Here is a 16582-nt window from a genome sequence, read left to right on the forward strand (position 1 = left end):
ATGAGCACTTTCTGACCAATATACAACTTCTTTGCATTTGCTTTACCGTGTAGTTTTCTCCTTTTGTCTGCTGCAGATTCTATATTTTTAAGAGCCAAATCAATTATGTCTTTGTGTCTAAGTTTACGTGTATTCGGGAAAGGTACAAGCTCTCTGATTCTGTTCGGTGGTTCTTCATTCTTCAGTACAAGAGTAGGTGGTAAAGCAGTGAAGTCGTGAGGCATTTCATTCAGCACGTTTTGAAATAAGTGTAAATATCTGTCCCAATGCTGATGCTTTCTGTGACAATAAAGTCTGCAAAGCTTATTGATTTCTTTCATAATCCGTTCAGACGGGTTGCAATGTGGTGAGTACAATGAAATAAAAACGGGTTTGATTTTATGGTTGCGAAGCATGCGTGACCAAACAGTAGATCTGAATTGCGGTCCGTTATCTGAAATGACTTTACTAACGTGTCCAACTTCACGTAAGAAATTTTTAACAAAGGCGTTGGATACAGATCGTCCAGTGGCTTTACGTAACGGAGTGAAAGAAACAAATTTTGAAGTAAGTTCAACAGCGACTAGAACGTACGAAAATCCATTAGATGTTCTGACAAGCGGTCCCAAGAGATCAACAGCAGCAAATTCTTTTAATTTAGAAGGAATGATAGGAAACAACGGAGCACGATGTGAGACAGTAGATGGTTTCGCCTTTTGACAAAGTTTACAAATAGACAAGACTCTTCGAATTCGCTTTTCCATATTGTTAAAATAACAAGTCGTTCGAAGAATATGATAACATTTTCGTGGGCCAAAATGTGCGTAGCTGAAATGAATGTACCAAATGAGCTTATTAACAAAATCGTCTGGAATGCAAAGTACCCATAGCTTGTCATCAACAGTGCAGCGTTTGAAGAGTATGTTGTTTCTAACCAGGTAATAATGCCGAATCTGTGTGTGTGTCTTTTCATGCCATTTGCTCTTGATGTCTTTCCAAATCGGATCTTTATCTTGTTCATGAGCAATGTCCTTTAAAGATGTGGTGATGAAGTTTTCAAAGGCGACTTTCTGAATGTAAAGAATACTGAAATTTTTCTCAATGTTGCCTTCTGTGTTACTTTTCTCAAGCCCAGCCGGTGCACGTGACAGTGCGTCCGCAACAATGTTCTCCTTGCCGGGAATGTAGACTATTGTGAAGCGGAATTCTTGCAGAAACAATGCCCAACGTTTTAACCTGTCACGATTTAATTTTGAAGACATAAGAAATTGTAATGCACGATGATCACTGTATAGTTTTACGTGCTTACCAGAAAGAAAGAAATGGAATTTGTTAAATGCCCAAACGATTGCTAAAGCTTCTAATTCAGTAACGGAATAATTTTTTTTCAGATTTCGTTAGCACTCGGCTAGCAAAAGCAATGGTTTTCTGAACAGTAATGTCATTTTCTATGGCTTCTTGAAATAAATGGGCACCAAGAGCGACTTTAGAAGAATCCGTGCTAAGGCAGAAATCTTGTGATAGATCTGGATGAGCTAATATTGGCGCATGAAGTAACGCTTCTTTTAAAGAATCGAATTCCAACTGTGCTTGTTCGTCCCAGTTCCAAATAGTATTTTTTTCAGTGAGAGAACAAAGTTTTGGTGTAACAAGAATTTGCATATTCAGAAAACGACGGTAAAAATTTACGAGACCTAGAAAACTGCGGACTTGTCTTTTTGTGGATGGAACTGGAATGGCTCTGATTGCTTCTAACTTTTCAGGATCCGGCTGAATGCCTTTAGAAGAAATAATATGTCCCAAAAACTTCACCTTTGTCCGACCGAATTCAGACTTTTCCAAGTTAACTGTAATGCCAGATTCTGCAAAAATACGTAACAAACTGTTGAGGATGCGATTATGTTGTTCCCATGAAGCTTCTGCTATTAGAATATCGTCCACATATAAGGTGATGTGACGTTTTAAGAACTCAGGCAATATGGAATTTAGCCCGCGAATGAATGCTGCTGAAGAAATGTTCAAACCAAAGGGAAGTTTCCGAAACTGATAACAAACGCCGAAACAAAGGAAAGCTGTGTATTTTCTACGTTCTGGATGAAGTTCGATCTGATAAAAGCTGGATCTGAGATCAATGGAAGACAACACTTTTACACCATTAAAATTTTGAAGAAGTTCTTACAACGTTTGCGGCCTGTCTGTTTCAGGAATAATGATAGTATTGATTTGTCTCGAATCTAAGACAAGTCTGATCAATCCATTTTTCTTCTCAACAACATGTAATGGATTGTTGTATGAGCTTACTGCAGGCTCAATAATGCCCTCATCAAGCATAGATTTAGTATGCTCACGAACACGAAATTGGTATAGAAATCCCTTGATTGTTGCTGTTTTGTGAGTAAAAACTGTGGAATGTGCTTGTAAAATCTCAAAGAGGTCCTGCCTATCAGTGTCATTACAATTCTCAATTGTTTGAATTTTATTCTGAATTAACTTATTAATTTCAAATATGCCGTCGACATCATCCCTGTCAGTACTTGCAGAGTGATTGTTAGTGTCAAGTTCCGTTGAAAATTCCGAACTGTTGTCTAACAGGAGGTAAAGCCGATTAATTTCTTCGTCATGGTTTGAGAGCCAATCTTCAAATTTCAAAGCTACTGACTTACCTTCTTTTTCTAAACTTATTTCAGCATCGTGAAAGCTTAAGATTGCTTTCTATTCATTCAAAAAGTCTACTCCCAGTATAATTTCCGTCGACAATAATGGAACAATAAGAAAGCTCATAGAGAAGCTGTGGCTTTGACAAAAGAATTCTAAGTTTGTTTGTTGGCGTACATCTACACTTTTTCCAAAGATTGCACCTTGTAATTTAATCTTACGTAACGGAAGTGTGGGACAATCGTTTGATTTGTTGCATTTGCTAAAGGCTGTTTCACTGATTACTGAAATGGGACTGCCAGAGTCAAGTACTGCCGTAAATTTTACATCATTTACTGTAATGTGAATCACAGGATATGCAATGTTGTTATGTTTTATGTCGTGTTCCTGGAGTAAGATGTCCCTAATGTCTTCCATTTTTACGTAATTACTAGCTACGGCAGCTGCGTCGTCAGTTTCATAAGTATGTTTTGTGGCTGCCAGCGGTGTGAGTCATTGCCTATTGTCTCTTTGTTGGCGCGCGTCGTTATTAGGGTTTGGAGACCTAACTTCTACAAATTCACCGTGACGAGAGGGCCCTGCTCTGTTTGAATCCCGCCAGTTCTGATGCAATTCAGGTCTGTCGTTACGATCACATCGTCTGTCGTCATGTCGGTAGTTCCTGCAGTTTCTTTCTTGTCGGTTAAGTCGTGGAGAATTTCTCCCTGAATCGTAACTGCGCGCTGGACCGTTGCGTCTCAAGTTATTCTGTCTCCCGTAATAATAATTGTTTTGGTTCCCATATTGTCTGTTTCTCTGATTGTCTCGGTGATAGTCATTACCGCGGAGAGGTGATCTTTCCCTGTAATTATTACTACTCTGCCAACGGTTGTCATACGGGTGGTGTCTGTTTTGGTCACGATTTGTGTTGTGAGAATAGCCTTGTCGCGTCCAGTTATTATCGAGGAATTGTGACGGATGTGACCTGTAATTGTTGTGTTCCTGTTTCCGCATTCCGCGATTGTCAGTGTCAATTTCCAATTCTTGTAACAGTCCCTGAAAAGCTTCAATGTCGTCTTTGCAACGTCCTGCCAAAATAATGTGTCGTAAATGTTCAGGCAATTTGATTAAGCAAATGCGGATAAGTTCTGAGGGGCTGTATGGGTTTGACAGGTACTGATTCTTGTGCAACATGTCTTCAAAATATTTAATAAGACTGGAAAATTCAGATTGTTCGAAACGTTTCATCATTATGATGCTTTGTTTTACTCGGTCTTGTGTGGCCTGAGACCAATATGCTGAGAGGAAGGCATGGTAAAACTCTCCTGCACTGTGGCAATCGTGAATGACCGACCGCATTCTTACAGCTGGTTCATTCTCTAAGTAGCCACACATAAATTCTAATCTGTGCTCTAATGACCAGTTGGGAGGAAAACAATGAGAGAATTGATGGAGCCATGCTTGTGGATGACTGTCGTTGCCAGAATTCTTAAATGTTTTGAATTTACGTGTAGTAATGAACAGCTTATAGTCAAAGTCATCATGTCGGCGAGTCGCATATCGGTCATTGTTACGTCGTTTCGGCGGTTCCATTTCAAAATTCGGTGCACCTTGCCAATTTCTTTCATAACTTCCGAAGTGTCCTGTGTTATTATTTTGTGGTTGTTCCGTATTTCTAAGTCCCTCTTCCCGTATTGGAGCGCGAGTGGCCTCTGAAATATGTAATTCTTGTATTACCTGAGTCAGCTGATCTTGTACTTCCCGGATTTCTCTTTGGTGTTGCGTATTAATTTGATTCTGATTTTGTTTGAATTTCCTAATTTGTTCGCACTCTTCTGTGTCATTAAAGACTACCAGTTTTGTGTCGTTCAGATTATCATCTACCTTCGTAGATAAGTTAGTGAACTGATCCGAAAGTTCGGCTACTTTCTCCGATAGTGCACACATTTCCTCAATGTGTTTTTCTGAACCAAGTTTCAGAGCGTCCATTTGTGTTGAAATCGAATCTACTGTGATCTTTAAGTTTTCCTGAGTTTTTGCAAGTTGCGTAACCGAATCGGTAGATGCAACTGAGTCAAATTTAGCTTGCAAGGTCTCATGATTTTCATGAACAATAATTTGAAGTTCTTTTATGGCTGCTTCGTGATTCTGTAATGCCTTTTCATGCCGCGAAAAAAATAGGATGAAAATGCTCACAAATTTGAGTTTTTACGTCATTACAGACTTTTTGACATTTCGATTCAATGTTATGTAACTCAGTAGTTAAATCTTCACGCGTTTGTTCAAGAGTTTGTTCCAATGAGTCTAACTTTTGAAGCTGTTGCTGTGTTTGTCTCTGATTTTGTTCCAGTGTGTCTAACTGTTGCTGTATTTGTCTCTGATTTTGTTCCATTGTGTCTAACTTTTTAAGATTTTGTTCCACTGTGTCTAACTTTTTGAGATTTTGTTCCACTGTGTCTAACTGTTGCTGTGTTTGTCTCTGGTGTTGTTCCATTGTGTCTAACTTTTCAAGCTTTTGTCCCATTTGTTGCATTAATTGTAATAACAATGCACTGGTGTCTGAAACATGTTCGTCAGTGCTTTTCGGCAGTGAAGTTGCACCGGCAACATTCACATTTTGACAAGCGGAAAATGTGTCTTGACTCATTTGAGAAAACGGTGAGAACCCAAAACCTGAGTCTGCAGTATTTGCAATATTGTGTTCTGTCATTCCCGATTCCTGAGGCGAGCTGTTGCCGACCAATCGATCGATAACGCTTCCCTGTTCACTACCTGTTTCACTGTCTACACCATTGTTTGCCGCCCGCTCCATTTCCCTATGCGCAATTACCAAATTACTACTTTGAACATTAGTTAATTCATTACTCTGCGGCGCTAACACACTGCTTTCGTCTTCACTGTCATTTCTCAGTTTACTTTGGAGCCTAGTATTACGTTTTTCACACGCCATAATTGTCACAATATTTCACACGATAACACAGAAAAGCACAATTTGAAGAGCAAAATAAAATAACATAGCAATGGAAATAATGTCTACTTAATTGCCAGCGCAGCTGCGAAATACTTGGTGCAAATCTATATGCATGCCACAACTGTTTTACTGTACAACAATGAAAAACTACTCTCTATGATTACGCGCTATCAATAAACAAAATCTTCACTAATTACACAAACTACAAGAAAAAAAATCAGAAGATTCCATTGAGGTATCCTCGGCTAAGGGTCGACATGTGAAACGTCCCCATTGAACAATTAAACATGACTGTGCTTAAACTGATACACAATATTTTTTTTAGCGCAACGCAATCTGACTTTCAAAAATCCCTACAAAAGAATGGCCCTGACTAACATTAACCTATAAGTTTCACAAATCACTTACCTCACAAAAATCTTCGCTACTCAAGCTACTGCAATACAGCGAGCGCCACTACTGCCAGCTAAATAAAAGATCCAAACTACTGAACGCACTAACTACTGATAAGGATAGTTAGCAAATGAAAGATATTAATAGAGAACAAACAATGTATTTACCTTAATATCATCACAAGTCATAATATATATATATCAGTTCATGACAAATTACAAACCTCCGCCATCTCTCTCCCCACATCCACCACTGCTGGCGGCTCACCTCCAACTGCGCAACGCTACGCGCTGTTCACATCCAGCTGCCGCTGCCCAACACTACAATGGCAGACAACAATGCAAACTACCCACAGACTGCACACAGCACAGCCAGTGATTTTTCATACAGAGGTGGCGTTACCAATAAAAAAAACCTAAACAGCCTACTTACAACATCATTAACTCAGATGTTTCGCTTTTTATAACTCAAAAAAGCTTACATAAGGCGCTTGTATCCAACTAACGAGTGATACGAAATGTTTTATGAAAAATATACTAGCATCTCCAGCAAAATGACATGGAACTGATTAATAAACACGATTTAGAAACACCAATTTGCTATTAATGGTGACGGTAGGCACTGATTTGTTTGTTGGCTGTTTTGAAGTAATTTACGCTGTTAATAAAATTTAAATAGATGTTTCGATATTGTCAGCACACAGATGTGCGTGTAACACGAGGGGCGTTCTATAAGTAATACAAGATCTATAAGTAATACAAGGTTTTCTTCATGATTTCAATACATCATATTATTCCCCACTCTTTTGCCCACAAAACCCTGTTGTTCAACATAATCCATTCAATGCGACGGCCTTACGTCACCTTACTGGGAGGACCTGTATATCTGCTTGGTGCCACTCTAATGATCGACATCAGAGCCAACGTCTTGTTGCTTCAATAATCTCCCCATCATCCACGCACTGCTTCCCTGTGGAGTTCATCCTTTATTGGGCAAAGCAGATGGAAATCGGAAGGTGGGAGATCCAGGCTTCAGGCTGAATCTGAGCGGGCACACACCTTTGAATAACAGACTGGTGGACGACTATGTCAGCACTACCAACAGAGACGTCCAGTTGAGCAGCGAAGTGTCTTATTGTGATCCGTCGATCATCAAGTACGGAAGTGTCCGCACTTTCCTATCGGAATTTCATGAAACTACAGGGGCTGGGCGGAAAAAAAAGTGATGCACTACTTATTGAACGCCCCCTCCTCTGTAGTTCGTACTACAAAATTCAAGATAGGATCGGTAAATCTTCTATTTTGTAACGATAATAGACATTGCAAGAAGAACGAAAGAAGAAATAAATATAATATTATCCACTACACACGCCTAATAAATAAATTATAAGCACGAGGTATAGATGTGTGTCCGACTGGGCGTCAATTTTGATGGATGATGAAGTACATGTTAACATACTGCACATAAAATAGTCGGAGGAATTCATCAGTATATGATTCACTATTCGTGATAAATGACTGGAAACAGCAATAATGGTAAAATATCCGTTATGATGGGTGAGCAGTAAACTATAGAGTAATGGCTGAATAAAACTATATGCATAGAAAGTAAATACCATGCTGAAATTCATTGGAGGAAGCCTAAGGAAATGAAATTCGTCCACTAAACGAATGGCTTATAAGATCCTTGTTGTACCCGTTCTTGAATGCTGCTCGTCAGTCTGTGACCATTATGAGTGGGGTCAATAGAAAAGATAGAAAAGTTCCAGTGAGAATATAAGCGTTTCAGACTCTACATCAATATCTACATCTATACACCATAATCCATCTTACAGTGTGTTCTTTCTTTCTTTCTTTCCGCTTTCGTCATAGTCCTGCAGCGCTCGCAGGGTCGGCGTGGTTACAATGGATTTGCCAATGTTAGTCTGAGGGATGGCTGGATGCCCTTCCTGCCGCCACCCTGTACCCTCCACGATGGAATCAGTGTACCCCAATGGTCTGCGTCTAGTGTAAATCATGGAATAGTGCGGACGTGTTTCAAATGTCTGCGACGTGCGTAACTGAGGCGGAACGTGGGGACCAGCCCAGTATTCACCTAGCAGGATGTGGAAAACCGCCTAAAACCATATCCAGGCTGGCCAGTACATCGGCCCTCGTCGTTAATCCGTCGGGCGGATTCGATGCGGGGCAGGCGCGCTTACCTGAGTCCAGGAAGCAGCGCGTTAGCGCTCTCGGCTACCCTGGCGGGTATTCCATCTTAACGGTGTGTGGCGGATGGTATTTCATGTATCATAGTTTACCCCTGCCCTGAGCCTCCCTAGAAGGATGCCTGGATAGAATGACTGTCGGTAATGCGGTATGAAAGTCAGTCGATGCTACACAGCGGACAATCGTACCAGGTTCAGAAGTTGGCACTAGAGGTTCTGCTGTTGCCTGACCGTGGCAGCGGCAGCGACCGGCACCGACCAGTGCTGGGTGCGCGACAGCCGCGTCCCCTGAGTGGACGTGCCACCGGCGATACGGATCAAGTGGAGGGTAAGAGACCGCCCAACTGCAGCTCCATCCCAGTTCTCGCCGAGTACTTGGCAAATTGTCGAGAGGCCTCAGTTGGATGGTCGTCATAGTACATTTGCAACTTTCTCTACGAAAGCAGTACACTAGAAATAGCCTCAAGACTTATATTTATTCCTGTATTTCGAACTGTTAAAGTATTTAACTTATCCTGGTATTTCCTAAGATTCGTATATTGATTTCATCAAGGAGTGATTGTACTGGAGTATAATACGGTATTTCTCTCAGAGCTTTTTTTCCTTTTAATTTCATTTCTGCCTCAGAGCACACGCACCGTCCCGACGGGACAAAAGTACTTTCGGGGACGAGGTTTTACTTGGTGACATCAGGTAAAGGTCAGTGTGATATCCAAATACTCTGATTGTCTAGTCATGATCACTTACGGAGTCGTAAGTGAGAGTGGAATTAATATCTTGACGGCTCTTCATGAAACGTACGCTCACGAAATATCAATAGTAAACTTCTGTGAGATGTTCAACGCCTCTGTTGTAGTGTCTGCCGCTGGAGTTCGTTGAGCTACTTCATTACGCTCCTGAGCTTACTAAACAAGTCCGTGACGAAACTCACCATTCTGTATCTATTTTGTTTACGCTACCAGGCAGGGGTAGTTACTGTTCCCAGTGATTCGTCACCATTAGAATAAATGAACACTTGAGGATTTCTTCGGTAATTTGCTCACAATGAGTTATAGTTAACTACGCTCAAGATCAGTGGCCATTTTCTGCACCAATCGCCAATTTAGTGCAGGTCTTACTGCATTTTGCAACAGACTTCGGGCGTTGAATCTTCCACTTTGCCACAACATCCCTCGCGAACGGCTTCACTAGACCGTTAATACACAAGGAAAATAGTAGCTGCTCCAAATACTCCCTTGCTGTATTCTTGAACCTACACTTGCATCTTTCGTTTTTGTCCCGTTAAGATCGAAATATTCAGTTCTACACTATGTGAGCAAAAGTATCCGGACTACCCCCAAAACGTACGTTTTTCATATTAGATGCATCGTGCTGCCACCTACTACCAGGTACTCTATATCAGCGACCTCAGTAGTCATTGGACATCGTTAGAGAGCAGAATGGGGCGCTCAGTGGAACTCACGGACTTCGAACGTCGTCAGGTGATTGGATGTCACTTGTGTCATACGACTGTACGCGAGATTTTCACACTCCTAAACATCCATAGGTCCACTGTTTTCGATGTGATAGTGAAATTGAAACGTGAAGGGACACGCAGAGCACAAAAGCGTACAGACCGACCTCGTCTGTTTACTGACAGAGACCGCCGACATTTGAAGAGTGTCGTAATGTGTAATTGGTAGACATCTATCCAGAACATCACACAGGAATTCCTAACTCCATCAGGATCCACAGCAAGTACTATGACAATTAGGCGGGAGGTGAGAAAACTTGGATTTCATGACAGAGCAGCTGCTCATAAGCCGCACGTCAGCCGGTAAATGCCACTCGTTCATCGGATCTCAACCCCTCACAATTTCTGATTATGGTGCATCTCAAAAGTACCATGCATGCAGAGCCCATTTCAGGTGTGGAGACGCTGGAGCAGCGTATTCCTGCTGCCTTTGACACTGTTCGGCTTCAGACTGGCCGATGTGAACATGTGGGACAGAACATGCTACGGCGATTACATGCATGCGTTGAGGCACATGGTAACTATTTTCAGCACATACTGTAACTGTGGCTGCATGGTGCTGCTCGTATTAGACCGCAATCTCTGTAACAATGTATGAATAAATGGTCTCTAGCATGGAAACCAAACATTTCCGGACGTAAGTTCATTAGCCCTTACTTGTTCCGTACACCCTAATCGATCGATCCCTAGAGTTTGTACACTATAGTAAAAATCACCCTGTATAACATGAAAGACCTTTCTGATTTGTGTCTTAAGCCTTTGCTCCTAAGAGTGGTTTTTCTCTTTTGAACTGTCTGACACAGCCAGTGGGAGTCTCATATAGTTAACTACTGCGGTAATACACAAACAATCAATCAAGTGCTTTACCGTCAATAAAACTTAGAGTTGAGAGCCTATAAATGATACTTAGTCTACTCTAATAACGATTATTAGCTACACAGTTTCATCGTGCTCATTCCTTCCTGTACTTATAAAAATAAGCATAAATAAAACTAATAGCCATTTTGTGGCATAAAGCCAACACTCGATTTTGTTATTTCTGTTGAAGTTGCGAGAGCGTATCTGCCTTGAGGAGTCAAACTACATATTACTCCCTCCCACATACGTCCCGCAAAATGAAGACTTGAAAACAAATGACACTTGGGTTCACATTGGGGCCTAAAGACATTCATTCTGCACATGCCCCATTCCCTAATGGCCTAACCAAGGGAAAGGAGGAAAAATATGGCACTAGAAGGGTGCCACGGACGGCAATGGGATCTGTATTGCGATCTTTTGTGGTGACTGTAATGCATCCTCTTCTGTTACTCTGCGATGAGTCAGCGTTTGGACGGCTCTCAGGGTCCTGCTTTCAACTCTCGAAGTAGACATCCGTTAAATCAACAACGTAAGGGAGATGGATTAGGTGTCGGGCAGATTTTAAGTTTGTTTTTCAACGATGTTTAGAAGATCAGCCACTCCTAGTAGTATATATTTAAAATTCTATTCTCTGACAAGTGTTCAGCTGAGTGTCCGGAAATTAGTTATTAAATAAAATTAAAATTCTAAATTAGTTAACAACCTTCGCACGAAAAATTATTTTTACTTCAACTTCCTCAGTGCACTCAGTCTCCTACAAACATGCCTCTTTTCTGTTTCTGATCTACCGTTTTGGCCAGCGCCAATGTTCACCACGGTTTTCCAACAAGTACTACATATTATCTAGCCGGCCGCTGTGGCTGAGCGGTTGTAGGCGCTTCAGTCCGGAATCACGCGAACGCTACGATCGCAGGTTCGAATCCTGCCTCGGGCATGGATGTGAGTGATGTCCTTAGGTTAGTTACATTTAAATACACTCCTGGAAATGGAAAAAGGAACACATTGACACCGGTGTGTCAGACCCACCATACTTGCTCCGGACACTGCGAGAGGGCTGTACTAGCAATGATCACACGCACGGCACAGCGGACACACCAGGAACCGCGGTGTTGGCCGTCGAATGGCGCTAGCTGCGCAGCATTTGTGCACCGCCGCCGTCAGTGTCAGCCAGTTTGTCGTGGCATATGGAGCTCCATCGCAGTCTTTAACACTGGTAGCATGCCGCGACAGCGTGGACGTGAACCGTATGTGCAGTTGACGGACTTTGAGCGAGGGCATATAGTGGGCATGCGGGAGGCCGGGTGGACGTACCGCCGAATTGCTCAACACGTGGGGCGTGAGGTCTCCACAGTACATCGATGTTGTCGCCAGTGGTCGGCGGAAGGTGCACGTGCCCATCGACCTGGGACCGGACCGCAGCGACGCACGGATGCACGCCAAGACCGTAGGATCCTACGCAGTGCCGTAGGGGACCGCGCCGCCACATCCCAGCAAATTAGGGACACTGTTGCTCCTGGGGTATCGGCTAGGACCATTCGCAACCGTCTCCATGAAGCTGGGCTACGGTCCCGTACACCGTTAGGCCGTCTTCCGCTCACGCCCCAACATCGTGCAGCCCGCCTCCAGTGGTGTCGCGACAGGCGTGAATGGAGGGACGAATGGAGACGTGTCGTCTTCAGCGATGAGAGTCGCTTCTGCCTTGGTGCCAATGATGGTCGTATGCGTGTTTGGCGCCGTGCAGGTGAGCGCCACAATCAGGACTGCATACGACCGAGGCACACAGGGCCAACACCCGGCATCATGGTGTGGGGAGCGATCTCCTACACTGGCCGTACACCACTGGTGATCGTCGAGGGGACACTGAATAGTGCACGGTACATCCAAACCGTCATCGAACCCATCGTTCTACCATTCCTAGACCGGCAAGGGAACTTGCTGTTCCAACAGGACAATGCACGTCCGCATGAATCCCGTGCCACCCAACGTGCTCTAGAAGGTGTAAGTCAACTACCCTGGCCAGGAAGATCTCCGGATCTGTCCCCCATTGAGCATGTTTGGGACTGGATGAAGCGTCGTCTCACGCGGTCTGCACGTCCAGCACGAACGCTGGTCCAACTGAGGCGCCAGGTGGAAATGGCATGGCAAGCCGTTCCACAGGACTACATCCAGCATCTCTACGATCGTCTCCATGGGAGAATAGCAGCCTGCATTGCTGCGAAAGGTGGATATACACTGTACTAGTGCCGACATTGTGCATGCTCTGTTGCCTGTGTCTATGTGCCTGTGGTTCTGTCAGTGTGATCATGTGATGTATCTGACCCCAGGAATGTGTCAATAAAGTTTCCCCTTCCTGGGACAATGAATTCACGGTGTTCTTAATTCAATTTCCAGGAGTGTAGTTCTAAGTTCTAGGGGACTGATGACCTTAGATATTAAGTCCCATAAGTCCCATAGTGGTCAGAGCCATTTTAACCATTTTTTCTACATATTATCTAAACTTTAACAGTTCTGTCACGAACTGTAACGGGGTTCTCTCTTTTGATGCTAGTCACTTGTCAGGATGAGCATTACTGCAAAGGGCATTTGATTCTAAGGCATTATGTCAGGGTGAAAATACTAAATAAATTAACTTTTCTCTCTTAACAACATGTGGGCAGGGTGGGTTCTTCCTTGGCTCGGGTACGAGGTAGAATGAAACAGCATTTTTACATCAGATAACTTTTATTGAAAGTTTTGTACAACTGCTTCTTACTGGATGTTCCGGCTCGGAGAGCGGCAGCTGTGTCGTTTGCGAGGCCTTCTGCTGCGGCAGCGGCGGCGGCGGCATCTGATTATGCGTAGCGGTGTGTATCTCGTGTCGCCGTCTCGCCCAGTTGACTGGAGACGTGCCTCGTGCAGTGGCCCGTTTTAATTATTGAGAGCGAAGTCGTGCATCGGATGGTGATACATTGGATGTGGCGTCACAGTGTTTCTCTTCTCTAAGCGGCCGCGTGTGTTGTGCGTCGGCCAGCGGAGCGACGCGGCGGGGGAAGGCCAGTGTCCCGGACTCGAACAACGGACTCCCGCTTGCCAGTCTTCGGCTCTCAGATCTTCATCCCAGCTCACAGGTGACTGCTGATGTGAGGCCGTCTCCTTCCCGTCCTCACGAGTCGCCCGTGTACGTAAAAATCAGACTTCAAATACCTTCTAACTTCTGTCTTCTGGCGCCGAGGCTGCTGCTTGCTATTCCATTTCAGCGGCGGACTTGGTGAGTCTGTGCATGATGCAGTCTCTTCTTGCATGACGGTCTTCAGCACCGAAACTGACTGAAAACAACTGCTACTCTTCTCTTCTTCCTTCGTCTTCTTCGTGTCTCGTCTGTCAGGCCCACTGCCTCTCACATATTTATTCACTTCAGTTTACTGGAGGTGAACGACTTCATGGTCATTGCCTCTTCTGTCTCGTTGAGAAGCGTCTCGAAGAATCTTCTTAACGTCGGTCATTGGCTCTTGGAATGTAGGCGAGGGCCTTTGATCACATGTGACGACTGAGAAACACATGAGCCGGTCATTGCCTCTTCTGTCACGTTGAAAAGCTTCTCGAAGAATCTTCTTAACGTCGGTCATTGGCTCTAGGAATGTAGCCGAGGGCCTTTGCTCACATGTGACAACTGAGAAACACGTGATCCGGTCGGGCGATGCCCTGACGGCTGAATCGACAGTGCCCGCTTATGTGGAACTTGCTGACTTCACAGTCATTGTCTCTTCTGCTCTGCTGTTCTGCCCGCTGTTTGCCAGTATGTAATTCTCTAAACTAAACCAAGTTTTTCATTTATATTCTAATTTCTACTTCACTTTGATTTCACTAATTTATTGACTCAACAAAACAACAGCCTTTAGAAGCCCACGCATATGGAGAATCTGCTTAAGGAAAAGATAAAATATCACCCTGAAACGCTGTTATATCCCTCAACCGTGCGGCATATTATTCTCAGAGAAATATGTGTGCTACAATTTGGTAGAATGTCTTCCAATATAGGCACTGTGTTTAAAAAGGAACAAGAAATATTCTGCAACCTAGTATATCATAACGATTTGTTTAATCACAAACACAAACAGTTCTCAATGGACTAAAACGGGGTCTATAAGATGAGTAGCACGCATTGTGGCCCATACTACATAGGAAAAGTAGGTGTATCGCTACGCACCAGAATTAAAAGTATATCATAGAAAATGCAAGCTGCAGTAAACAGATTCCATCATTGCGCACTATTGTTTGCAAGCTAGAGATATTTATCTAGTATGTGAAGAAATACTGCACTCTAGCTACAATGCACAGTAATGGTACATAGTTCAGTACTGGAGATCAAGTTGCACGGAAAGAACCATCCCGAACAGCTGCTGAATGAGGAAGCAGACTTCAGTTTCTCTCCAGTCCCTAATACTGGCAAACCTGATTGATTACCTGATCCATTTATGTTAAATCTATTTGGCAGTTATTTATTTCACCACTCAATAACTGTGAATGTACTATTTTGTGTATCACAAAATGGCAATTAATTTCTTCGAGAACAGCATAATCTTTACTGTTTCAGTTTATAACAGTATGGGCAATCAAATGTTTCTGAGAAAGCTTGACAATGGGCCATTAACCTGCAACTTATATGGCAAAAATGAATCAGTAGTGAATCCAGATGCAGAAAATGTGTTTTTCCAAATGAACAGTGACAGCTTAATACTAAACAACGTCATCATGGCGCTCTTTGTTTCCCGCTAGATAAACCTGAAACTGTGTGAATTGGAAGATCGTATTCAGACAATTTAATGAGGTTCTAATTATTCACAAACAACACTACCAATTAACAGAAGCAAATTAATTATTTTGAAGCAACATGTACCTATTATGTTGACACAATTTTCGAGTAAATGAAAGCGCAGTAACTCGATATCTGTTCCCGAACACATCAGTCTTTTGTCGACAGCAGATCTGTGATCTCCACGATAAACGTATATCTCTGGCTGAGTCGTCTTTTCATCAGGCAAGAGCGAAATTACTCTCACGTGCAGCATTTTAACGCTACCCTCAAGGAATACATTACGGCGAAATCCATTTTGTGCCCCACAGGCGGTATATACGCCTCGGCGGCGAGGAAATTAAAAGAAGGGAAGGAGAGAATCAGAAGGGGGTGGAAGGGCAGGGCGAGCACAGCGCGGCACTGCACGGCGAATGTTTTCGTTTCCCCAGGAGATGCGCCGCGGAGAACTGCCCGTCTCCCGAAGTGGCGCAGGCGGTGTGCAACAGCTGTTAGTCTGCGCGCCGTACCTCCCGCTGCGGCAAAACACCTGTTTTGTTTATATTATGCCCAACTCCGGCCCTGATGCTTATCTAAATTACGGCGGGCATGTGGCGAGAGGCGAGAGGAGAAACAGGCGCAAGATAAAGCGTCGGTGGAATTGTGGAAGTGCGAAAAAAAAAAAATCCTAACAAACAAGGCCTGCTCCACAGCTTGTGCCCCAGCTTATGACGGAGTTCATGCAGTGGATAATAAATGTAGTTCCTTTTTAACAGGTGACGTGACAAGCTCGGTACCTATCGTGGCAACTAATTTTTTTTAGCAGGTGGAGATTCAATACAGCAAAATCCCGGCAAGGCAGTCGATGTTCATGGATCCATTCATTCACACTTCGTTTCCCGTAAATTCTATCGCGAAGGGCCTGGCTGGTTCAGCGAAAAGCGCTGCTGCTGGGCAAGTCGCAGGTACAAAGCCCAGTTACAAAGTCGTCAAAAAAAAAAAAAAAAAAGAAAAAGTTCAAATGCGTGTGAAATCTTATGGGACTTAACTGTTAAGGTCATCAGTCCCTAAGCTTACACACTACTTAACCTAAAGTATCCTAAGGACGAACACACACAACCATGCCCGAGGGAGGACTCGCGCCGGGACCAACCGCACAGTCCATGACTGCTGCGCCCTAGACCACTCAGCTAATCCCGCGCGGCACAAAGTCGTCAACGAAGGGGCGGATGCGGATAAAACACCGTTAGAGGAAAT

This window comes from Schistocerca piceifrons, chromosome 4 (genome assembly GCF_021461385.2).
Source record: "Schistocerca piceifrons isolate TAMUIC-IGC-003096 chromosome 4, iqSchPice1.1, whole genome shotgun sequence".
Lineage (NCBI taxonomy): Eukaryota > Metazoa > Arthropoda > Insecta > Orthoptera > Acrididae > Schistocerca > Schistocerca piceifrons.